The sequence below is a fragment of the Peromyscus eremicus genome, chromosome 10 (assembly GCF_949786415.1).
Source record: "Peromyscus eremicus chromosome 10, PerEre_H2_v1, whole genome shotgun sequence".
Classification (NCBI taxonomy): domain Eukaryota; kingdom Metazoa; phylum Chordata; class Mammalia; order Rodentia; family Cricetidae; genus Peromyscus; species Peromyscus eremicus.
The window spans coordinates 82,967,118-82,993,890 of NC_081426.1; the positions used below are offsets into that span (position 1 = coordinate 82,967,118).

The 26,773-nt window shown below is 45.3% G+C and overlaps 1 protein-coding gene across 1 annotated transcript in view; it reads right to left on the reverse strand.

Annotated features, from left to right (window-relative positions):
- The window catches only part of G3bp2 (G3BP stress granule assembly factor 2), a 74,879-nt gene that overhangs the window by 47,263 nt on the left and 843 nt on the right, over nucleotides 1–26,773 (reverse strand). The gene's annotated exons all lie outside the window — the stretch shown is intronic.

Genomic DNA, 26,773 nt, shown 5'->3' on the forward strand with positions numbered 1-26,773 from the left:
CTGCCATGCACAGCTAAGTGCTAGGATTAAAGGTATGTGCCACCACACCTAGCTAAAAGAAAATTTTAAAAGCCAACTGTATGAAAACACATTAGAAAAAGCCAACATTCAACTTCACTAACTATAGAAGACAGAATAATCTACTGTGGTGATATATTGTATACCTTAATAAAATTTGCCTGAAGATTAGCAAGACAAAGGAACAAGCCACTGCCACATCTCACATCTAGGACTCCTCAGCCTGAAAAGCTTTAGTTTCTAACTCCTCACGCCTTATATCCTTTCTCTGCCCACCATATCACTTCTTTCCTAGTGCTGGGATTAATGGCATGTGTGCTTCCCAAGCAAAGGCATGAGATCTCAATGCTGGGATTAAAGGTATGTGCCACCACTGTCTGGCTCTGTTTCTCTCCTAGGCTGAGTCAATCTCATGTAGTCCAGGGTGGCTTTGAACTCACAGAGATCCAGATGGATCTCTGCCTTCTGAGTGCTAGGATTGAAAGTGTGTGCCACCACTGCCTGACCTCTATGTTTATTCTAGTGGTTTGTACTGTTCTCTGATCTTCAGGCAAATTTTATTAGGGTACACAATTGTGGGAGCCCACAAAAGCTTCCTAGTGAGATCTGAGCTTGCTTTACCCAGCAGGGCTGCATAAGGGGATGTCTTGACCACGTGCATGGTCACCAGGTGTTTGGAAGGGTCTGCACTTGGCTGTGCTGGGGGAAGGTCTTTTGCTCCACCCCTTGGCATTTCTATAAAAAGCCCTTTAGAAGAGACAGGAGGGGCTGGTGGGTTTTGACCCAGGCCCTCCCAAGGCTATCTATCCTGTGTTTCTGTCTGTCTCTCTCCTCTATATTTCTATCTAAATCCCTTATCCCTCACTCCTCAAGAGTCCCTGAGGTAAACAAATGTGGGAGCTGGATCCTCACACACAACATATCACCACAATCCACCCCTCTACACACACACACACCCAAAGATGCCCCTAATCTGCCCACCTAGAAGTACCTTACTTTGGCAAGGGGGATGGTGTTTGCAGGCAACATTAAACTAGACCCTTGAGGAAGGGACGTTACAGAAGCCTGTGAGTCCTCATCAGAGGGAGGCAAGTGTGGTAGTGTTGGGAGATGCCTGGGGGATGAAGGAAGCAGGCAGTGAAGAAACATAATGACATTTCGCTGCTGGCTTTGAAGATGGAAGGACAGACTGAGCCAAGAAATGCAGGTGGCCTTGAGAAGCTGGCAGAAGCAAAGACACTGGTCCCCTACCGCTTTCAGAAGAAAGCCACCCAGCTGGCTCCTTAACTTCAGCCCAGGGACTGTGTCTAAAGGCAACAAGACTACGCGCCACCCGACCTCACTGGACATTCTAGCCTACTAACTTCCAGGCTCCACAAGCAGCACAATGTTGCACTGTATTTCCTATCCTATCCTTCCCTGTCCAGTCTACCCGCCCTCTCCTCAACAGCTAGCTGTTTCGTAGCTTCTGAACCCTCCTCAAGTCACTCCTTCGGTCATGCTCTTTGTTAAAGGGGAGGACTTGATCACATGCCCACAACAGGACCAAAAGAAATTAGGGTACTTTCAAACCCTCCCAGCATCAAGTCACCCCAGCTTCTGTTCCCACTCCTTGGTCCCCCCAGGTACGTCTCCATCTATAGCAAATCCCACCCCCTCAGCTTCTCCACATTGCTCCTACAGCTCTCCTTCAAACACGGTTATTCCCCTTTCCACTAGCTTATCCAGCAGCATATAAACATGCCTTAATGTGACCCAGCTTAAAAACAGGACATTGCCCACCCGCGTCCCCTTCCTCTGTCTGCTTCACCTTGGACTGAAGCTCACAGGAGCTTCCTATGGCTCCACGGTTCCCTCTCTAACTCCACTCGTGCCGTTCCAGCCCACTCCAGTTGGATGCTTTTTAACAGTCTCAGCACAGCGGCTGTCACTTCCGTTCTGGAGAAGAGGAAACAGGATCCTAGAGCAGTCTGGGCAAGCTGTGCAAAACCAAACATTAGTAAGCATTTTACTCTAAACCCCTTGCCATTTCTCCCTGCTTCTGCCCAGCCTTCCAACTTGAGTTCCCCTACCACTGTAAATTAGACTGCCCACCAGCCTTTTTTAACACTAAACCTCTATCTATTCCTTATTAAATGATTACAAGATTTGATTCTCATTAGCTTCTGTACTATGGCATATTGGTTTGCAAACTAATACATTTTGGGTTTTTTCTGGCTGTGTCACAGTTCACACTGACATATGTTCTCTCTTTATAGTTATTCCTTTTCGATAGAATTCCTTGGATAGTTCCCTTGGTTATGAGGCTATATTACCATAATCTATAGCACATTCTTTATTCATAAATTTCTTATTTTCATTTAAGAAATACGTGCTCAGTGTGAAAATGTGGAAAACAGGAACAAAACTATATTTACCATAATTACATAATTATGCCACTGAATACAAATGCTGTCACTTTCATTTCCTTCCAAGTTTCCTTATGTGATTCACACGCACCCTGGTTCTAACCACAGCAAATATAGAAAGAGTCATCTTGAATTTATCTACTAAATATCAAAGAAATCAACACAAACAAAAGCTGCAGTAGTCAAGGACAACTGACATGTTTAATTCCACAGAAGAAACAGGAAATTAATTTTTCATCAGTAAAAGAACAGTTATATAATTTTTTTTTCTTTTGTAGAAAGCAGAAATAATACTAGTTCTTGGTTGAACTGTAGGAATTACATGATGTCCCTTCTTGGCCTTCTGGGTCAAGATCAAGGGAAGTGTTAAATTAGATAGTGTGTGTGCTGAGCACAGCAGACAAAGGAGCAGGTGAGTCACCTGTAAGCAGCTGCGAGCGATATTTCTTCAGCTAAGAAGGGTCTAAATTCGTGCGCCCCTGCTGTGCCGGGGACCTTGAGCCTGACCCCTCCACGCAAAAAACCTCAATACTGTGTTTCCTTCCGATCTTCCACACATTATGAAATCACGCCTAAAACTTCCAAACAGAACAGTGCGTGGGCATGGTTAAGGGTGAGGATGTGGCTAGGGTAAAGCATCTGCCTAGCTTGCATGGGTTTGATCCCCAGCACCACCAGCCACAAACAGGCCTCTTCCTGTAAAATAAACACAGACACAACAGACGTGCAGACACAGACACGCACACAGAGAGCAGGGCCCGGGAAACAGAAGCACACCAGCAACTTAAAATAAGTTGACTTACACACACCCTTTCTCTTGCCACTAGAGATGTAGCTCAGTGGTGGAATGCTGACCTAGCATATGTGATGTCCTTGTTCAGCCTCTAGTCCTGTCCAAAAAATAAATATTTCTCATCTCTTTAATTTGGCAAGAGAAAACTTGCTCAGTAAGCATTATTTTTACTTTATACCTGAAATTTCAGTGTCATCTGGACCCAGTAATTAATGGGATAGTCACTCTTTTTTGTTGTTGGTTTTGGGTTTTTGTTTCATGTTTAAATACTTCACTAACTTGTTTGCAGGCTTCTTGGCTCAAAAGCAAACACTGATATAACTGGTGCTTGAGGTCTGGAGAGATGGTTCAGCAGGTTAGAGGGTGCACTATGCTTGCAGAGGACCTGAGTTTGGTTCTCAGCTCCCATATGGCTCATGACTTCTTCTGGCCTCCCCAAGCACTTCACACAATCACACATGTGGTGAGCACATGTAACATACCTTGTGCGTGCGGTACTGGTAAGCCTATTTAATATTGGAGTACAGTTGTGTCCTGTTTTCTTCTCTCCACTAGAATGATTTACATACAGAACACAAAGGCAGACCTTCAAGAGGTCCAGAATATGACAAGGTAGCATTAAAATTATTTTCAGCAAGAGGCACTTCAGTTCCTGAAATCTTATCTAAAAGCAGAACTTCCTAAAATAACTCAATTATTCTAAAAGCAGGGAAGATGGACTCATCACCAGAGACAAGCCTCCACTGTTCATCCCAGCAGACACTGTCATAAAGCTGTCCTGACTCCTTTTATCCTTCTTGGAGCCATTTAGGTCATTTACTTTCCTACAACTGCTCCTCTCCATCTCCCCTGTGAGGATGCTGTGTGAGCCCCAATCATTTGGTCTTTATGTGAGTTCCTATAAATATGCTAATAAATGTGATTACATTTTGTCTTTTCTCTTGCTAATCTGCCTTTTGTCAAGACTCATAATTCCCATGCATAGAACCTAAATGGACAGAGACCAAGGAAAGGATTTCCTTTCTCAACAATCCTACATTCCCAGTAAGTCTTTGCATGCACTGAATTTGGAATCTTCATATAGATCTTGCTATGCGAGTGAGCACTGAGTACTCTTATGGAAGCCACAGCAATGTGACTGTTCTAAGTGCGCCTGCCAAGACCACACACCTGGAATCTGTAATTAGGACTGCATCAGACAACAGAGACAAGCCAAGGGACCCAGAAGAAATTTCCAAATACTCCTACAAAGTAAACTTGGACCATTACTACAATGAATGAAAAAATTACCTAGACAAAGAAAGAAGGACAACTGGTCAACCTTGGAAGACTAAAAGCAGAGTGCAGGGAACTATGTGATCCAAAGTTACATTTTAAGTTTTAATTACTATGTCTTAGAGATCCATGAAACAAATATGGCTCTGATCTGCAAGTCCCTTGCCCAAGGACAGATAGTTCCTGAAATACTGGAGACTATTGTTTATGAGAGATAAGAAGCCACATGTTTTTCACTCCCCTAAACAAGTTTTGTTTGACTCCTCTGCACCGGATGTGCTTGATCACATGTTAGCTGGAGGTCACAGGCAGGAAATATGTCAAGTTGTACGTTTGCCCCTGATTGGATGCAGGCTGGAGGTATGTCAAGATGTATGTTTGCCCCTGATCAGATCTGATGGGAAATACTTAAACTGTTGTAAACTGTGACTTGGGGCTATTTTCTAGAAACCGAGACGGATCTGGCCAGGACTTAATTAAAGCTTGCTTCAAATTTGGCTTTAAATTGATGTAGTGGTCTTATTCTCGACCAGTGGGATTAACAGAACTAGTCCAGCATGATTCCTTCATTATCCACAGTGAGAGGCACTTTGACCACTACATCCATCAGAATAGAATCTACAGGAGGAAAATGAAGCAACACTTAAGACTCACTTAGCTGAAGGCCATTCTTTAAATCGCCCAGTCTTCTGTAGCCAAACTAAGTCACTCCTCCACCCCCACTCCCCCCCCCAGAAGAAAGGAAGTAGGCACCCACAGGCTATCTTCTGTTCACACTCTGTCTTGCCTGTGGCTTCAGGTGGGGAGAGAACGTGCTGAAGAGTCTAGTCCTCCACTCTGCTCTATGAGGTAACTTTTTAAATAAATGAACAAAAGTGAGTGTGTTTGTAAGGTTCTCTTAGCAGAAGCCATTGTCCCAGGGCTTCAGAGACTTACTGACCAGTCAGGGGACCCACATGCACACAGAGACAACATGACCAAAAGCAGACAGAGGACTGGCACCCAGAAGACACCGCCAGAACCCTCCAAACAGTAGCATTTACCCTTGCCAACTGACATCGGGTCTTTCCTTCCCGAATCCTTCCATTCAGGGAGTGTTTCCTAAGTGTTCACAAAGGCCAAGAACTAAGGTGTATAGGGCTGCAAACTAGACAGAGACCTGAGTAGCTGGCAGAGAGACAGCAAATAGACATTGAAGGCCACGGGCGGGGGCTGAAGGACCGGGAAGAACCAGCTCTGGGACTGGAAAGAGGTCCAGGTGAAGAGAACAGAGACAACAGGCAATGGGAACATCCCGGAACTGAAAACGTCCGTCAAACTGGGTCTGAAACAGGTAATACAAGCTGGGTGTGGTGGCGAACATCTGTCATTCCAGTACGCTGGATGTAGAGGCAGGAAGGCCGCCAAGACTGGAGGGCCCGACGACGAAGTGAGTTTCAAGCCACACTAAAAGCCCAGACAAGCAATCAAGGTGAGGCAGCAGGAACAGGGGCCGGAGGTAAGGAAGGGTGGTCAAGCAAATGGGGAAGCCTGAAAGGCTTTTTTTCTTTTGGCTGGGGCTGCAGCTCAGGGACTCACAGGCTATGCAGGCACTCAGCCCCGGCGGTTAATCGACCACAAGACCTTTTCCTTTGTGTCCCTTCCCACCCCCGCTTTGCGATTGTCTCTATTCACTTCTCCACTGAAGGTCATTTCACTTTCTTAGTGAGTTTAATTAAAAGGTAATTTCAACCTACATCTCATTCCTTTTGAGACAATGGTCCTGTATAGCTCAGGTAACCGGTCTCCTGCTAATTTTTTTCACCTTCACAAAGCAAATAATCCTCTATCCAATGTCTGTGAAAGTTTTATTAGCCTTTTGACCCCTTGGCCTGCCCCAAGAGCCGAACTCTCAGCCAAGTTGAAGGAGAAAATACCCTGGGGGGATAATTTCCGGCCCATCAGAGTACCAGATTTAACTTAATTGCTTGACTTTCCCCTCATTAGAAACTTCCTCAGAAAGGCAAATCGCTTACTTTGGGAAAGGGAACACCCACAAAAGCCTGGGCTGTACCTTCAGGCTAGGGAAGGTACAGGACCCCAGAGGGAAGCAAAATAGCAATTCACTGTTTTACCATTTCAATAGGAGCCAGGAATTCCAGCCAGGAGCAGAAGGAGTCGCCTTTGTACCTGCCCCCGCATTTTCCTGTGTATTGTTTGCTGTCGGGTCCCCTTGCGGAACAGGAGTGGTGCTGAAAAACACAGATTAGGAGCTGTGCTGCTCTGCTAGTCCTTCCTGGCTGTGAGGGATGAGCACACACACACCCCACCCCCATGAGTAGCTGGAGGTGTGAAGGCCAGGCGACCGTGGGGTGCTGAGGAGGCCTCCCGGTTCTTCCTAGGTCACTCCCAGGATCTCTTGAAGGCAAGTCCTCACGTCTGTAATTCCAGCACTCTGCAGGCCGAAGCAGGTTTCCCAAATTTCTAAACCCCTTTAGGCTACGGTATTTACCGTTGTTTTGTTCTTGAGACAGAGTCTCCCAATGTAGCCCTGGCTGGCCTGGAACTCACTATGTACCTCAAGCTGTCCTGAACTCAGAGACCGTCCTGCCTCAGTTAGAAATAAGTTTGGGTTTCAAAGAGACCACCACTCAACTGAAGTGTCTAGACAGGGCAAACTCCACTCTTTAGAAAGAGCGTGTGCTGGAAGAGCAAACACAGACAGACAGGACGTGCGTTTGTTTGGGTTTTTTTTTTTTCTAACTCTGGGGGTGGCTGAGTATTTTCCCTATTGCCTAGGGTCCAAGTTTGAGGGTGGGGATCACAGCTCCAGGCCATTAAATTCCTGGAATGCTGCAATGCGCCTTTGAATAAATGGGTTTTACCAGGTGGCGGAGATTAAAACTTCCGAAAGGAAGTCTTACAAGACGGGGGAGAGATGGTTGGTCTTTCAAAGAGCCAGGGTTTGATTCCCAGCACCTACATGGTAGCCCCAAACCACGTGTCGCTCCAGTTTCAGGGAATCCACTGGCCTCTTTTGGCCTCGGGAGGTGCACACCGTGAATGCAGGCAAAACACCGTACACATAAAAACGACAGAAAAAAGACCCCCCAAGTCCACCTCCGGCGTGTGTGAGCACCGACACTAACATGTACACACACCACACACACACACAAAGACTTACCAAAAACCAAGTAACTAAGTGTAACTGTTTAATGGGAGAAAAGTGTAATAAAAGACGGGTATATACAATGACACCACACTCTGGTCCCCAGAAAAAACAACACCTTGTCACACAGGTTAGAGCAAAGAATGCAGTTCCGAGACCCATGAGTGAGCGGCCATTCATATCTTCTCTATAAGGGACCATTGGGGCTTAGTGTCACTCTAAGTCTAAGGTTTAACGAGACAGTTTTTAAAAGTGCTGATGAGGCCTCAGTCCTGTCAAACAGATATTAAATTAAAAATTTTACTTTTCATACTTTACAAAATTTATTTAGAGCACGAGTTGAGTGAAAGAAGATCTGTAATCCGATGATAAATGCTAATTTTGAAAATAAAAATGTAAACATCCTAATTTAGCGAATTAGCGAATTGGATTTTACTATGACTACTGGCTGCTTTTCAGATAGTGTATGCATAAAATACATATTTACTTCATAGTGAGTTCAAACGTATATGTAGCAAGCCAAGCCTCTGTTACTGCTATCAGAATGGCTTGTGAGCATGTCTAGAGCATTTGCTTAATTGCTAATCGAGACGATACCATCCCTGGGCAGGTGGGCCTGGGCTGTATAAGGAAGGTAGGAGCTAGCAAGGCAGGGGGGAAGGACCAGTGCTAGAGCAGGGCACCCCGTGGTGGTTTGGATTTAGTTCCTGCTTCCGGGTTCCCTCAAGGATCAGCCTTTGGTCACAGTGCTTACCAAAACAACAGAAAAGCAAACTAGAACACTATCTGTCTGCCTCTCTGGACTTGGTTGAGAAAGGACCATGTTTTATTTCACTCCAGCCCCCAGCAACAGGGCTGGCAAATGATCCTTACATGCTGGGAATAAAAAGCCCAGTGCACCCAGAGTCCAACAACAGCCAACAAGAGAAGGTCCTGAGGGAGCCACAGCGGAAGGTAAAGGAACCTCGCTTATAAACCAGCTGACCAACGATGACATCACTCGCAAGTCGCAGGGGTACAAATCTAGCAGGCAGAACCCAGCACGGTTGCTAATGAGAAGCACACCCCCTGGCCCACATTACCGGGGAAGCAGCGCCTCCCAGAGGCCAACGCTTGGGAGCAGTAGTCATTGGTGAGGGTACAGGCATCGGGGAGAACAAAAGGATTTACTATTATGGTCCAGCTTATGACCCCCAGTGGGATATTCTCTCATGCAACTACTAAGCCAAGGCCTGCTGAGCTTCCAACATCATATGAGATTAGGCATGCTCAGGTCAATACAGGAATAGATCACAGGAATCATTTCTATCAAGTTCAAGTGTGCTGGTTCTCTCCTCCTCCTCCTCCTCCTCCTCCTCCTCCTCCTCCTCCTCCTCCTCCTTCTTCTCCTCCTTCTTTGTTTTTGTTTTGTTTTTGAGACAGGGCTTCTCTGTGTAACTCTGGCTGTCCTGGAACTTGCTCTGTAGATCAGCCGGGCCTTGAACTCATGGAGATCCGCCTGCCTCTGCCTCCTGAGAGCTGGGATTAGAGGCATGTGTGCTGCCACACCCTGCTGTGTTGTTTCATTTTTATTTAAAATGTGGAAGCTTCTCTTCCGGTTTTTTTTTTTTTTTTTTCAGTGTCGTGTTCCCCTGTCCCATGGGTTGCCAACCGATTAGTCACAACACCCTCCCACTCCATCACTTCACCCTGGATACGAACTGAAGAAAAAAAACAAATCAGTTCCGACACTCCCTGCCTTCAGTTTTACGAGAGGAAAAGCTAAAAGTGGCTGGGGTGATCTGGATGGGACAGGCAGTAAAGCAAAGCTTATGGAGCATCTCAGCACATACCAGGTACAGGACCAAGTGTGGGGCTTGACCTGCTACTTCTCATTAAGACAGCCTACACAAATACCAGCACAGAAGGGGTGGGTCTGGGCTAAGTTTTAGGCTGCTGGATAACCCAACCTGAGAACCAGGAGGGCAGGAAGTCAGTCCCCTTTTTCTCATGGGTTCTGCCAAGATCAGCGAGCTTTGTGAGGCTATAGACACAATTGGGAGAATTCTGTGACTAGGTGGACCTCTGAGCCTACTGGCTAGTTTTTCCATTTCACAAAGATGAGCAATAGTAAATTAACTGGGTAAATAAGTGACGTGAGGACGGTCATCGGAAGCAGCCAATGACTAGAGAGAGAAAAGTATAAGTAAGGGGGTGGGAGGCAGGGTGCAGGCCAGATAGAGACCGCCCATTAAACTTGGTCCCTGTGCTTTGCCACCTGTCACATGACTTAATTTCCTTCCTTCAGTGGCTTGCTCCTCTGTGAAAAGGGCTAGGGGCCACAGACGCAGCTCAGTAGTACATGCCTGGTGTGTGAGAAGCCCTGGGTTTGAGCCTCAGCTCCCAGAAACAAACAAGCAAAAGATGAAGCCAGGCTTAGTGTCTCACACTTACAACGCCAACATTCAGGAAGCTGAAGCCTGAGGACTGACACAAGCTTAGGGCCTACAAAGGAATTCTATCCAGACTGGACCAGTGTGAGGCCCGGCCTCACAACACAGAACAAGTGAGCGAAGGAAAAGGATGAAAGTGGGTACTCGGAGGGAGACAGTCTCCATGAAGAACTCAGTACAGCGGTCAGGAGGAATGAGAAATGACACTAACTGGAACTGCGCTCACATAAAACAGATGATTCCAGAACATTTTCACGGTAAGACACATCAGATTCATAGCCCTCCCACATCCTTACATTTATAAGCTAAGTGAAAAAAACAAAACAAAAACCTAACACACACAGGAAATAGGAGCAGGGCTATTGACTGGACCAAGATTGCCAGGAAGACTAATCCGAGCTGACAGCTGAGCTGTGAGTCCTTGCTGAGTTTGGAATGGAGTCTACATAGTCAAGGCAATTGTAGGGTTAATAGGAGAGAGGCCACCGGTCCAGAGAAAGCTGATCACATGGACAGGGAAAGGACTGGCTTAAGCTAGAAACTATGAAGCCTGACCCAGACAGACATGCAAGCCCTCGAACATGCTGGCACATCCTGTACATACTACAGAGCCCAAGTGCTGTCGTGAGTACTTCTTGACTACGTCCCTGAAGATGTCCCTGTATAGTTACAATCACCCCTTCTTTGACCTGACAGTCCAACAGGACAGATCCCCAAGCCCTCACAGAACTCCTTTGCAAGCAATGGCGTTTCAGAAAGCCAGGATGGAAGTGTAGCTGGATATGGAGATGCGTGTAGGAAAGTCAGCAAAGCCTTAGTCATTTCAGGGACTCAGAGGTCTCTGACAGTTAAATGGTTGTTTGAAATGAGGGGCTGAAAGAGAATGAGGGGCTGGAGAGGCGGCCCAATGGTTAGGAGTATTTGCTGGTTTTCCAGAGGACCTGAGTTTGATTCCCAGCACCCACAGCAGGTGGCTCACAACCATCCAAGGGATCCATTGCCCTCTTCTGGCCCCTGAGGGCATCCATACACATGCTGCATTCACTCACAAATACACATAAGTAAAAAAATAATGATAATCTTAGCTAGGGATGGTGGCACATGCTTTTATTCCCAGCGCTTGGGGGCAGAGGCAGGTGGATCTCTGTGAGTTTGAGGCCCACTGGCATACATAGCAAGTTCCAGGCAAGCAAGGGCTACAAAGTGAGATCTTATCTCAATCAATTTTATATATATATATAGTTTTTTTTAAAGATTTATTTATTTATTATGTATACAGTATTCTGCCTGCATGTGTCCCTGCAGGCCAGAAGAGGGCACCAGATCTCATTATAGATGGTTGTGAGCCACCATGTGGTTGCTGGGAATTGAACTCAGGACCTCTGGAAGGGCAGTCAGTGCTCTTAACTACTGAGCCATCTCTCCAGCCCTGTTTTTTTTTTTTTTTCTTTTGAGACAGGGTTTCTCTTTGTAGTTTTGGTGCCTGTCCCAGATCTTGCTCTGTAGACCAGGCTGGCCTTGAACTCACAGAGATCCACCTGGCTCTGCCTCCTGAGTGCTGGGATTAAAGGCGTGTGCCACCACCGCCCAGCAATAATATATTCTTTTAATGTGAACAAGAGGTCATATACTATATGAGTCAAGGCTGTTTGTATCCCCCAGTGAGCTGTTACCGAGTCTTACTCATTTCTTGTACATGTTCTAAGGGAGATGATCACTCTAGAAACAATTGCTGCTATGAGGCACTTGAGAAGGCCACAGCCATGTCCCTCGGGAATGGCCGGATTACAAGATGATCTCTTCAAACACTTGACCTTCAGAAGGAGAAGCTGAAGATCTCAGTCTTCCACCAAAACACCTGCTCTGGACCCCACTCAAGTCCACTTGTCCTAGACCATTAGTACTTCCAGGGCCTCTCATCACTTATGGTGTTTGTTCCTGCATGGCTCTCAGAGCTCTCGAGAAACAACACAACAGGGTCACATCACCTCAAAGGACCACTATTCTTCCCATGGATACTCAGAATTGTCAAAGAGGGTCCTTCACCCAAAAGCCTAGTTCTAAACGGCATCATCTCCCACGATGCAGCTGGTAGGGCAGGTAGTTTTTGTTCTAGGTGTCTTTCCAGGACCTCTTAAGTTACCCTGTTTTCCTACTCCAAAATGTAACTTCCATAAAGACAGTAATTTTGTCTGTTTTAACCATTACTAATCAGCAATGGCACGGCTCTCAGCCCAGGGTTGTTGAATAAATACGGATAAAGCCCGAGTTCGAATCCCTGTCTCTTTGGCTCATAGTTCTTCCTAATAAATCAAAGTGTTTCTTTCTTAATTTTGTCTTGTCTCTTCATCTAGTCATCCACTTGACATTAAAAGGAAACGATAAGATGAGCAAAGGGAAGCAAGGTCAGAAGGATGGTCATGACGGCCTCAGAGGGGAAGGGATGACATTTGGGCCCAGGCGCCAGCCACAATCGCAGCCCCTGGCTCTCCTCAAGTCAGTTAGCAGACTTTTCAGGACTCCAAAGATGCTTCTCTTTCACATCTGTATCCGATGGACATGTTTTAGGAATCTGGTCTTTGTGATTATTAAAAAAAATAAAAATAAAAAGCAGAAGGGGCCAGGCACAAAGGCAGCAGATCTCTGTGAGTTCAAGGTCAGCCAGCTGCATAGTGAGACCCTATCTCCAAAAGAAAAATAAAGCTAGAAAGTATTAACAGTATAAAGAAAAATCACCCAGGATCTTCCCATAAAGATATTACTTTTGTTGTTGTTGTTGTTGTTTTTTGGGGTTTTTTTGTTTTTTTGAGATAAGTTCTTACTATGGACCAGATCTGGAACTTGCTATTAGAGCAGGCTTGAACACACAGAAATCTGTCTGCCTCTGCCTCCCAAGTGTTCTAGGATTAAAGGCTTGCGCCCCCATGCCTGACCCAAAAATATAACTACTCGTTTTGTTTGTTGTTTTTTGAGACAGAGCCTCTCTTCATAGCCCTGGCTGTACTAGAACTCACTATGTAGGCCAGACTAGCCTCCAACTCACAGAGATTTCTCAAGAGCTCACAGAACTCGGCTTCTGCCTTCCGAGTGCTGGGATTAAAGGTGTGCACCACCAGGCTGGGCCTTACTCTTTATTCACACGTTACTGCACTTCTTCCTAAGTTTCCGCTGTGTACATGTTTTAGTTTTTATTCTGTGTATGGGTGCTTTGCCTGCAAGTATGTCTGTGCACTGCATGCTGACTGGTGCCAGAGGAGGCCAGAAGAGGTCATCGAACCTGGAACTGGAGTTACAGATGTCTGTGAACCCACACTAGAGCGCTGGGAATTGAACCAGGTCCTCTGGAAGAGCAGCAAGTCTCTCAAGTACTGAGCCGTCTTTCCAGCCCCTATCTATTTAGTTTAAACAAGGTGTGATCATTCCATGTATATAATTCAAACCTGGTTTGTTCCTCTCTTAGTACCGTACTTTATTTCTGTCATGTACTGATATTATTATTATTATTTCATGACATTCAGTGTAAAAGTTTTAGTTAAATGAAGTGAGATTCTGCTGCCAATCATCATTAAATGTTCATGCTCTTTCAAACTAACTCAACCGCAAGGCAATTTTAAAATTCCAATTCTTAGAACTGTCAGGAGAGGAAAACATTTTTACAGTTCCCTCTTTCTTTCTGTTAAATATTTTAAAAACTACAAAGAATAACAATGACTGTGTTTATTTATAAAGCTGAGCAAATGTCATTATTCTCTGACCATTTTTCCCTTTCAAGGTCTTTCCAGACTATGGTCCTTGGGGGAATAAGCGAATAATCACAAAGCCAATACAGATCAGCTGTCTGGGCCAGGGAGGGAGGAGAAAAGATCCAAATCCGAAGAACTCTGAGACAAGCTTTTATCTGAACATGATTCTGTTTCCATCTAGGTGGTTTGGAGTGTTGTTGTTATTGGTTGGTTTGTTGTGTTTTGTTTGTTCTGAGACAGGGTCTTTCTACATAGCCCTCGCTGCCTAGAACTCTCTATTTTGTAAACCAGGCTGGCCTTGACTCACAGAGCTCCTCCTGCCTCTGCCTTCCAACTGCTGAGATTAAAACATGCAACACCACTTCCAACATTGGCTCCATTTTTTTTTCTACTAAGATGCCCACACCAAAACAAAACAACAAAATTATTATTTCTCAGACACTCTCCTAACTACAACTGGATACAATTCTTAGCAAAATGGATGGAAGTCAAAAGACTGCTTCTTGGAAAGTTTTCCACATAGGAGGCAGAGGAGCAACCAACCACCAGGGAAGCAGGAAAGAGCACTATTCATAGTGCTGGGTGTTTTACTCAGTACTAGCACACTTGCCTGGCACGTACAAGACCCTAAGTTCCAGTCCCCGCACCACAAAAACAAAACAATGCATACACACATACACAGACACAGACCACCAATGCAACTTATTAATTACAAAGACCAGCACCTGGGAGGTGGCGGCAGATGGCAAGTTCAAAGCCAGCCTGAGCTACATGGTACTCTCTTCCTTTTAAAAAAAAATCACTAATGATGGAAAAATGAGATGTGCTCAACTCTCTGCAGAGTGTAGAACCTCTGAACATGAGGCTGAAACAGGAAGAGACGAAAGTTGAGGAGCGTTCTACGACACAGCCTACATTGTCCACTCCATGCCAAGACCATGAAAGACAGGGAAAGAGAGAAACCATTCTTTTCTTTACAGTTTTGTTTTTTAACCAGGTGTATATGTGTATGTGCAGGTGAATGCAAGTGCCTGAGGAAGCCAGAAGAAGGCATCAGATGCCCTGGAGTCGGAGTTGCAAGCGGTGTTTGGAAGCACCTGATAGAGCTGCTAGGAACGAAACTCTGGCCCTCAGGAAGGGAAATGCTTTTAATCTTTGCACCATCTCAACAGCCCAAGAAATTATTCTTTATTTGATGTGTACAGTGTTTTGCCTGAATGTCTGTACATGCACCACTTGTGTCCTGATGCCATGGAGGTCAGAAGAAGGCACTGGATTCCCTGGAACTGGAGTTCTAGATGGTTGTGAGCTGCCATGTGGGTGCTGGGAAGAAAACACAGGTCCTCCACAAGAGCAGCAAGTGTTCTAAACCAATGAGCATTTCCTTAGCCCCTCAACCCCTACTCTTCTTCTCTTTTTAAAAGAAATTATTCTTTTGGGTTTTTGTTTTGTTGTGTTGTGTTTGTTTTTGTTTTTCAAGACAGGATTTCTCTGTGTAACAGTCTTGGCTGTCCTTGAACTCACTCTGTCTGTCTCTGCTTCCCAAGTGCTGGGATTAAAGGTGTGTGTGCCACCACTGCCCATCTTAAGAAATTATTCTTGATTAAAGACAACTAAAGGTACAAAACATCCAAATGAAACATTTAATCCAGGACCAGAACAACAACAACAAAATCCCTCTTAAAAAGGTATTTAGTAGGACTACAGCAAAAAACTTTTAAGGTCTAGAGACAAGTTAACAGCAAAGGATCACAGCTAATTCCCTGATTTGATCACAGCACTGTGTTATTTAAGAAAACAGTTTCATCTTCAGGAATTGGATGATGAAGTCTTTGGGGGCATGCCAATCAATTCCTCAGGAATGGCTCAGGAGGAAATGTATATATTTGCAGAGAATGAGGTGATTAAGAATGCTTCCATTCGAAGGATCTGGGCGAAGGGCAGAGGAATTCTGTATATGGCTTTTGCAGCCTCTCTCGGGTTCTGACATTAGTTCATTAATTAGTTAACATTAGTTCAATGAAAGGTTGGAAGGGTAAAGGATAGGGAGGGCAGCCTTGGTTTGTAGATTCTCTTGGTTCCTCACTTTTATCCTTTTTTTCTGCCCAGAAGGACATAATGCAGGAGGTAGAAGAGTCAGCAGACAACCACAAAGCAAGCTGGGGGTTCTGCCGGGCAGATGAAACTTGTAGCCCATATGGTATCCTGGGGCTTGACCCTGCACTGTCCATTCCGTGTTCTGCTGCCCTGCCTAGGGACCACAGTGCAGGCAGCGAAGTCCAGTAGTCTGCCCTAGCCTTCAGGTGTAGCTCAGTGGAGGCCCTGGTTTCTATCTTCTTTAATTAAATTTTATTTGGTATTTTGCCTGCTTGTATGTCAGTGTGGGGGTGTCAGAAGCCCTGGAACTGGGGTTACAAACAGGTGTGAGCTGCCACATGGGTGCTGGGGATTGAACCCGGGTCCTCTGCATGAGCAGCCAGTGTCTTAACCGCTGAGCCATCTTCCCAGCCCCCGGCTAAGCCTCATGGCGGGGTGGTGATTTTCTCAAGGCCACAATTCTAAAGAGGCAGCAGTGCAATGAAAACTGTGTAGATTTACAAAGGAAATGTGCCTTTCTGCTCTAGTCCACGCTAAAGGCAGGCCTCACTCTGTGAAACAGGAAGAGGAGGAATTCCAAGTCTCAAATGAGCAATACATGGGAGAGAACCTCGGGGCTTGGTACAGAGGACACAGAGAGATTCCAATGTTTGCTGAATCAATAATTCAAAAAAAACTAAGCACATCTGTTTTTCAGTGTTCTGGTACAGTGAGCTATTTTAAGCACAGGCCGGGGGGGGGGGGGGGGGGTGTTTCACTGTATTCATGTGGGTGACTCGGGCTGCAGATATTAGTCAGCAATTTCATCCAGGTTCTTGGCTCTCCCACTCTTTCCCCTTCTTCCCACGCTGCCTAGAAGGCCTGCGACCCTTTTCCAATGAGCTCTTCCCACTGTCTACCTCCAGAAGGAGGGAGGGCAAGGACTCCATGAAACAAGTTCCAGGAACAAAACGGCTCACCAGGAGATGGAAGGACCACTCTTCCCGGACGGCAAAAGAAAGCCCAAAGTGCTCCATCAGGGAGCTCTGGCCAGAGCCGAGCAGGGGCTGGGCTTCTCTAAGTCCTAGGCAGAAGAGCAAAAGCTGCTGCGTGGACCTGAATGGCAGCCAGATCAGCCTGTCTGTCACTCAGGCCCTTCTGTGGGTCCTCACCCATGGACCCCCTCTGAGACTGCTTGGACAGCCTACTCCTACCTCACAGACGGAGGCCAGGGCTTTACGCACATTTGCTTTTCAGATCTAGATGGACTTCGGAGCAATCCTGCCACTTTGGAACTATGGACTTGAGAAGATTGCTTTGGATCCCCTCCACCCCCACCCCACGATGCCTAGCCAGGGACTGGGAAGATGAGTCAGTGATTAAGAGCTAATATAGGCTCCAATGCAATGTGCTAAACACGTCTCTGCCCCGCTTTGTTCAAAATGGTGTGGATTCTGAACATTTTAAAAAGAAAGATCCTGACATCTACCATAACATCCAATTAATACCGAAATACCAGCGACGTCATTTCGCTCTGGCCCAGATTCTAGGCCCAGACCTAGTTAGCAGCTTTCAGGAAGGAGGATGGCTGCAATGACCTATGGGGATTTTGGATCTCAGAGACTTTATTGTTTGTTTTGAGACAGGGCCTCACTTAGCTCTGGTTGGCCTACAACATCCTCCTGCCTCTACCTTCTGAATGCTGGGGTTCAAAGTATGGACCAACCATATCTGGCTTTTATTTTTCTCTTTTTTCCTTTTGTTTTAGACAGAGTTTCTCTGTGTAGCCCTTACTATCCTGGAACTCACTCTATAGACCAACCAGGCTGGCCTCGAACGCAGGATCCACCTTGCCTCTGCCTCCCAAGTGCTGGGATTAAAAATGTGTGGCACCACCACCTGGCTATTTTTTTTTAAACAATTATGTGTGGGAATATAGAATGTATGTATGTGGGTGCATGCATGACACCATGCGCATGTGGGGTAAGAGGAAAACCTTGTGGAGACAGGTCTCTCCTTCCATCTCTAGATGAGTAAAGAGGATGCAACTCAGGTCACCAGGCCTGTATCATCAGGTGGCAATCACCTTTACCTCCTGAGCAATCCGCTCAGCCTGGATCCCAGGTGTTTTACAGTAGATATGAAATACTTGGTAGATTTCTATAGGACTTGGTTCTGGGTCTCTTTGAGTCTCACAGACTTTGTGGCCCTGCCTCAGAGAGACATGTGTGGCAGGTGGAGAAGAGGTGAAGAGGGCCAGCTGGGGGCTCTTCTAGCTCTTTATCTTCTGTCTTAGCCAATGCTCTATTGCTGTGAAGAGGCATTATGCCCAAGGCAGCTCTTACAAAAGAAAGCATTGCATTAGAGACTTGCTTACATTTCCAGAAGCTTGGTCTATTATCATCATGGCGGGGAGTGTGGCGGCATGCAGGCAGGCACTAGAGCACTAGCTGAGAGCTACTTCCTGATCTATAGGCCAAGAAAGCCTGGCTTGGGCTTTTGAAACCTCAAAGCCCACCCCCAGTGGTACACTTCCTCCAGCAAGGCCACACCTCCTAATCCTTCTAATCCTTTCAGATAGTGCCACTCCCTGGGGACTAAGCGTTCAATTGTGAGCCTGTGGGGGACGTTCTCACCACCATATCTACCTTCAGTTATTCCCTTGCAGATAAAAATATAATCCGATACAAAATTCCTTTGATTATAAACCAGCATACTCTGTTGAAGCATTTGCAGAGCCACAGAATGGATACGAGCAATATGCCAGTGCACAACAGCAGAGAAAAGAGGCCAAGGGGGGGTGCATGGCGTCACGTGTGCACCCACACACATTCTTCTCGCTCTTCTGCCTCTCATGCCACTGTCCAGGCCCTCCGGAGTCGCTGCCAGGGAGTGATGTCTACACCCAACTCTCTTCTGTCATCAATGTACCTGTCTATGACGGTTCTGTACGTTATTCAGCTGAGCTCTTCCTGGTTATCTGGAGGGTGTAGTCACGAATCATAAGGCATCGGCACCTGATAATCAATTCCATTAAAGAACTAGAATTGGGGGCTGGGGAGACAGTTGAATGGTAAACAACATGCTCAGCAGGTTCGCAACCCTTGGTCTGAGCCCTAGTAACACACACACACACACACACACACACACACACACACGCATATACACACACACATACATACATACACACACATATACACACACACATACACATATACATACACACACACATATATACACACACACATATACACACACATACACACATATACACACATACACATATACATACACATACACATACATACACACACATACACACACATATACACACACATACATACACATACACACATATACACATACACATACACACACACGCATACACACATGCATATACATGCATACACATACACACACACATACACACACATACACATACACACATGCATACACACACACATACAGTGGGGGTGGGAGGTGTTGATTAAAATTTTAAAAAACAAATAAACCTGGAATTGAGGAGAGGAAGGGGACTTTGAAAGTGTAGGCTGGCTACCCAGGCTACCTTGACAAACTGTATTCTGTTCTCAAGAGACAGACAGCCCTGATATTCAGCCTGCCACATCCTTACATGGGCCACCGGCAAGTAAGACAGACAGCTGCAACTTGCCCTGTTACCAGGCTTGCTGGAAAAGGGGCCGTGACTCCATAATAAATCATCTTATACTCCCATGGAATCTTGGCATCAGCCAATAAGAACTTCAAAGGCTTGGTCTAGCTGTGGAATGGGACAATAAAAATGCTAATCTCATGTCTTAACTGCTTAGGACCTGCCTGTTCAGCCAGCTGTAGGGAAAGGGAGGGGGCAATGGGGGTGGGGAGGTGATGGTCAAATGCCCCACTAAAGCAAAAGTGCTCCAGCTTGGATCCCATAAACTCATTCCTCAATAGTTTTCTAAAAATATCACTTGGGATTCCTAATTTAGATTTTCTATAAGTAAGCACTTCTATTTATCGTATCTTCTTAAACTTACAAACATCACCAGGAAGACACATTTTTTAAAAAAAGGTCTAGAGCTCCTTGCAGATAGAAAAGGCAGTACAAATTCCTTTTCATCAAATAACAGCATCGTCTGCGGAACCTTTTGCAAAGCCCAGAAGTGATGCCAGCATGTGTCAGTGGCATTGATGAAAAGGTATTCTGAAGACAACTAGGTGCCAGAGAGATGGTTCCGTGGTCAGGAGCACTGGCTGCTCTTCTAAAGGACCCGAGTTCGATTCCCAGCACCCACATGGTGGCTCACAACCACCTGTAACTCCAGTTCCAGGGGATCTGACAACTTGAGTTCCATCCCCAGGAACCACATGATGGAAGGAGAACCAGTTCCCCCAAAGTCGTCCTCTGAACTCCACACACACTTTTTGTGGTACACATGCTCCCCATGCCTTCCAAATAAACAAACAATAAATGTTTAAAAAAACAAAAAAAAGAACTAGCAAATGATTCGGTGCACTGAGGGGTGTGGCGAATAGCCACTGGTTTTTCTTATACTGATAAACTTACTACAGCACAGAACCCCGGCTTTCTCTTAAGGGACATCCAGTTTTTAGGAAGAGCTTTGGACCCTCACTCCCTGCTTTAGAAGTACACATGACTCAAAGTGAGTCAGAACATCTCAAACCCTGGACTACAGGAAATGACAACTCGTGGCCACAAGACCCAACTAGATTCAAGGAGTACGAGGGAGACCCTGGCTGGGATTACTGGGAGATTTGAATCTTCCTTGATGAACTTGGACCTGGGAGATTACAGGACTATATGTCCCGCAGCCACCTTGACCCCTCCATGGAGCAGAAAAAAAGAAACCAGTGAGGAGAGGGGTCCAGAAATACTGAAAGCCAACATCCTAGGGGAAATGTCTTGACGTCCCAGATTAAGCCACAAGTGAAGGAGCAGACTGCTTAGTAACGTGACCCAATAGAGTTGAGCTGGTTCTATTACAGGGCAAGATTAGTTCTTAAGAAAAGAACAATACACTCCGAGGATGAGCTGGGTCTTCACATTTATCAGCAAATACTATGTTTCAAGCACTATTATCTAACACACAACCCCAGCAGGTAGGTAACAATTCCTGTTCCTTTTTAGAGAGGTGGAGCAAGAAACCTGGACTTGAGGGCATGTATAACATTCCAACTATTCCAAGTCCTGGCATCAGTCACAATTTACATCTCCTGAGAAGGGTGACTGTCCCACAGTTTTGCCTCTGAATCTTTGTGTTTAAATCAAAACAGGAAGCATTAGAAATCCAGTTAGTTGGAGAAGGATGTGAACGAACCTAGACCATTTTCTTGCCCCCTCCTCTAACATGGATTCCCGGAGCTTAAACAATACTTCGGAAAGGGGCTCGAGGGGCTGGATTTCTGGATCTGGAGCACGGCTGGTAGAGTGCTTCCCTGGCACACACAAGGTTCCATGTCCAGTCCCTAGCACGGCATAAGTAGGGAATGCCATGGTAGCACACATCTGAAACCCCAGCCCGTGGGAGGTAAATGCAGGAGGATCAGAAGTTCAAAGTAATCCTCCTACTACACAGTAAATTTGAGACCAGCTTGGGATACATGAGACCCCATCTCAAAGACAACAGAAAGTGCCTCATGTTGAGAAAGAATGAGGGTACTTCCTTTAGACTAATCTAGAACAATGGCCAAGCTATAGCTCCATTAGATAGAGAAGAATAGGGATGAGGACTATCTCAGTGGCAGTGAGCACTTTTCTAGAATGAGTGGTACTCTGGGTTTAATCTCTAGATCATCAAAGGAGGAGAAAAGATATAGAACAGTGGATACCATGCAATACAGTTATTTGTATTATCAACACACACACACACACACACACACACACACACACACACACAATTGTATATGGATGGACTGTACACGAATATACAATTGTTTATGTTAACTGCCTGGGTGGTCAAAAGTGGTAGGAAACTTTCATACACAGCCTTCTGCATATCTGAGGTTAGCTATGCATGATAGTTAATGGGTTTTTGTTTTGTTTTGAGACAGAATCTCCTGTATCGAAGGCTGACTTCACATTTACTATACAGCACAGGTGGGCCTTGAACTCTTGATCCTCCTGCCTCCACCCCCTAAGTTGCCAGGGTTATAGCCTATGATGACCAAACTGGACTGTCAACTTGATGGAATTAAGAAAGACTCAGGAGTTGAGTAAATCATATCTCTGGGCTTATCTGTGAGGGCATTTCCAAAAATAATTCACTAAGTGGAAAGACCCAACGTGACTGTGAGCAACAGTATTCTACACAAAGATAGAGGAAAAAAAAGGCCAGCTGTCCAGCTGAAATCTTTTTTTAACTTTATTTTATGTATATGGGGTTTTTGTCTGCATGTATGTCTGTCTACCACATGCACGCCTGGTGCCAGCAGAGGCCAAAAGAGGGTGTCCAGTTCCTAGAACTAGAGTTACGGATGGCTGTGAGCTGCCATGTGGGTGCTGGAGATCAAACCTGGGTCCTCTGCAAGAGCAGTAAATGCTCTTCACTGCTGTGCCATCTCTCCAGCCCCAAGTATACGAGATCTTAAAGTAAGATGTATTGGACACAGGGAAACTGAACTGAAATCTGATACTCAACATGTAAGCCTCCTTGCACAGATGTTTATATTAATAACTGGTAAAGGTTAACTATCCATTTAGTCAGTGAAGGCCACCAACATACCTATAAACAAAATTTATTATATTAAAAAAAATGTTCAAGCCAGGCGTGGTAGTGTACACCTGTAATCCCAGCATTTGGGAGGAAAGGGAAAGGGGATTTGGAATTCAAAGCCAAGCTCACCTAGGTAGTAAGTTCAAGACCAGCCTGGGCTGTACTATAACCTGTCTCAAAAAGAAAAATAAATAAATAAATAGGGCTTGAGAGATAGTTCAATGGTTAAGAGCCCTGGATGCTCTTGTAGAGGACCAGGATTTAATTCCCAGCACCCAGGCTGTCTCTAACTCTAGTTCCAGAGGATCCAACGCCTTCTTCTGGCCCCCAAAGGCACTGCACATATGTGGTGCACAAACATGCATGCAAACAAAATACCCATATGCATAAATAAAAATTTAAAAATAAGTATTTTGTTAAGAAAAAACAAACAAACAAACAAACAAACAAAACAAGGATCCTGAATTAGTATGGCTCCCATACCATGCTTTGCAAATGACAGAATCTTCTGTACACAAGTCCACAGTAGGAATCTCCTCTTTGGGGGATTAAAGTTATTAGCTATCCCTCAGGGTCAGATACTATGCTACACACTGGACTAAAACAACTTACCAAAGGACTGAAATTTTTGCTCTAATGGGGTTAGAATCCTAGGAGTTAGGGGGGAACAGACAATAAAGTGAAATATACACAGCACATATTGTATTTCATGACTCTTGCACTGCACATTTCCCCGCTTATAAAGTTAAAGCTCACTGGGTAGGCTGCACCTTACAGGAGCAACAGAGAAAGCATAAGCCTAGCAGAGGGAGGTAGAAGAGCGGAGCCTCAGCTCCCGAGAGTCAGCAAAGACCTGTGTGACATCTGAGCAAACGTAGAGAGGGTAAGGGGTGGTACATGCCTCTAGGCGACATGCCTGCTTCTAGGCGGATGGAGAAGCCAACTTCCCAAACAGGAAAAAAAAAAAAAAACAGCCACAAAATCCAAGTCAGATTATTTAGGGACATGTGGACAACCTTTAACTTACTCTATGGCCACTGTGTTGACTCCAGAGGGATAGGGGAACAGTACACAGGAGTGCAGGCTTTCAAGCCAGATGCCAAATCATGTTCATCTCTGCCAAGTCTACAGGACACCACCGGTCAAGGCGGTGCTCTTATTTTTCCATTTCTAAAGCAGAGCTAACAACACTCTCTGTCATCCGGCTGCTGCTGTGAGGACTGAGCCAATCATTATTGGGTCAGGTGTGACGGTACACACCTGTAATTCCAGCCCTTAGAATGTGGACCTGAGTTACACAGAGCAAAAACCCTGCCTCAGAAAATACAACAACAAAAAAATAAACTAAAAAAAAAAAATCATTATGGTGGTATTGAAGAATGAATCCAGGACCACACAAATGCTAAGCAAGCTTTCTGTATATGTGGGAAGATTTGTTTGTTTGTGGGATATTTTGTTCTCTTGGGGTACTACTTAACTTGCTCCATACCTTGATCTTCTGATCCCCTAACTCCTCAGCTCCCCCTTCACCTCCTCAAGGTGATGTGGTAGTGGAGATCAAAACCAGGGCTTCAAGCATGCTCGCTTGAGCTACATACACTTCCTGAGCTGGGCTTCCAGCTCTAAGCATGCTTCAAACACCAAGCTACTTCTCCAGCCCGGAAGGATTCTTTTATGCAAATCCCTTTGAACAGAGCCTAGCAAATAAAGGGTACAAGTACTTGACACTGTCATTGATTAGTGTGAACTCTGACTGTTGCTTCATTACCAATTTATTTTGTTGTATGTGGCTTGGTTAACTGGATAGTAATGAACAGTCATATTAACAGTCTTTGGGGACTGGGCTTTTCCAGGGCCCCAAAGGGCTTTAAAAACCTGAATGTAAGCCGGGCGGTGGTGGCGCACGCCTTTAATCCCAGCACTCGGGAGGCAGAGCCAGGCGGATCTCTGTGAGTTCGAGGCCAGCCTGGGCTACCAAGTGAGTTCCAGGAAAGGCGCAAAGCTACACAGAGAAACCCTGTCTCAAAAAACCAAAAAAAAAAAAAAAAAAAAACCTGAATGTGATGGGTTTTAAACACAGATGATCGTGTCTACTCATCTTCCAGGGCAGTGGTTCTCAACCTGTGGGTCATGACCCCCTTGGGGAAGAGGGTCAAATGACCCTTTCACATGGGTCACATATCAGATATCCTGCATACCAGACATTTACATTACAATTCATAAAAGTAGCAAAATTACAGTTATGAAGAAGCAACAAAAGAAATATGATTGGGGGTCACCACACCATGAAGAACTGCATTAAAGGGCTGCAGCATTAGGAAGGTTGAAAACCGCCATTCTGAGGCATAGACAACCCTCTCCCATCCACCCCTCCAAGCTATAAAACAATCGTGTGCAATGACGTCTCACTGTTTTTGCTGAGTCTCCACCCGACCCCCTGCAAAAGTTAAAACAAAACAAAAAAAAAAGGATAAAAAAGCTCAACCACTGAAGGAATTGGTTTTAGCAAAAAATGGATTTCAAAATAATAAATTTTAGTAGATGCTCTTGGTCAGGTTTGGTTTAGGAAATGGAAGATTAGTTTCATCCACTCAAAGTTTTAGACTGCAGAAATTTTACTGAAACACGCCATTCTCATCCTGAATCCTGTGAGTGTAAGTCAGACAGCCAAAGCTTCCTCGTGCTTTCTCTTGCTTTATAATTTAACAAGTGGTTCTTAAGCAACTACCGTGTTGGCGAATTCTGCCATATGATGAGTACAAGCAGGAATAAGACATTGTCCCCAACTCTTTTCTAAAAGTATCAGTGCCGCTGGATTAATACGTAACCCTTTTCTTAAATGAGGAGTCCGCACACAGCCACCTGCTTAGATCCAAGCTTACCCACACCTTCTCTGCCTCCTCTTTAGACCCCAAGTATCGAGCAGAACAGAAGTGAGATTGTGAGGCCAGAGAACATGGGGAGGTTTACCTGCACCCAACTGTCTGTCCTTCCTGCCTATAGCCCCCGCCCCACCACCACCACCACTGTTGGGAAACAAAACAGGCCAAATGAAGGGAACGTTCTAAGTCTTGATGACTACGTCCACCACAGTTTAAAAACAAGATATTTTAGCAAGGCTTGTCCCTTAGAACAATTTTGTTAAAACGTCGAGGTCCCACGTTCCATTACCAAATAACAGAAAGATACCTCTAAGCCCGTTCCAATCCTATCAGAGCTTACTCACTCCTTAAGGTAGGACAAAGTGAGGCTTGGGGAAGAGGTGAGGTCAGGCTAAGGGAAAAGGTGAGACTGTTAGGTGAGGTTCTTTGCAGGCTTTACTTGGTAACTGCTGAGAATTTAACCGTTACTTTTTTTAGGCTGCAACAAAATGCCTCCATGGAAAATGTCTAAAGCAAAATGTCAAGCAGAGGACAATACTCAGCACACAGTATTTCTGGCAGTGGCACCCCACCATGCTCTGTGTCCAGGCTTAAGACCTTGGACTAAAATGAACCCTCACCATGGCCTTTCTGGTGCGTGTTCTGTAATTCACAGGCAGAAGAGATCTTCTCCCTCGGCATACTCGTCACACAAAATCATTCCACAATTTATTCACTTATCCATCGAAGTCACTCTTCATGGTTGGTAAGGAATAGTAAGCAACTGATACACAAATGGTCCTGTCATTAGGTCCTGCACATAGATATGCATCCTGAGATGCTCGAGCTGAGGCTTGAGGAACTGGAAGGACTCTGCCTCACAAAGAGGGAAAAGGTAAAAGAAACATGTGGAGTATGTGTGGGAGACAGGAGCTGTAATCCTAACAGGTATGTCTGCCAAACTAAGGAGTTTGGATTTTGTTATATAGCCGGGGGACGCACTGGAGAATTTTAATAAGACAACTGACATTATTTCTTCTTGGGCTCACCCAAGCAGGTGGTCTGAGGGAAGCTGAATGCAGACAAACTAGTTGGGAAAGGCACCGCTGTCATCTCGGTGTGAAATGAGAATACCAGAAACATCAACACCCAGAGCATTCGAGGAGAGGAAGGATTTGAGAAATAGTCTATACATACAAATTATACACTCACATTGGACATGGGAAGGTGGAAAGCCAAAGTCTTCATGGTTTCCTCCCCCTGGCTTAGGGGATTATTTGGGTAG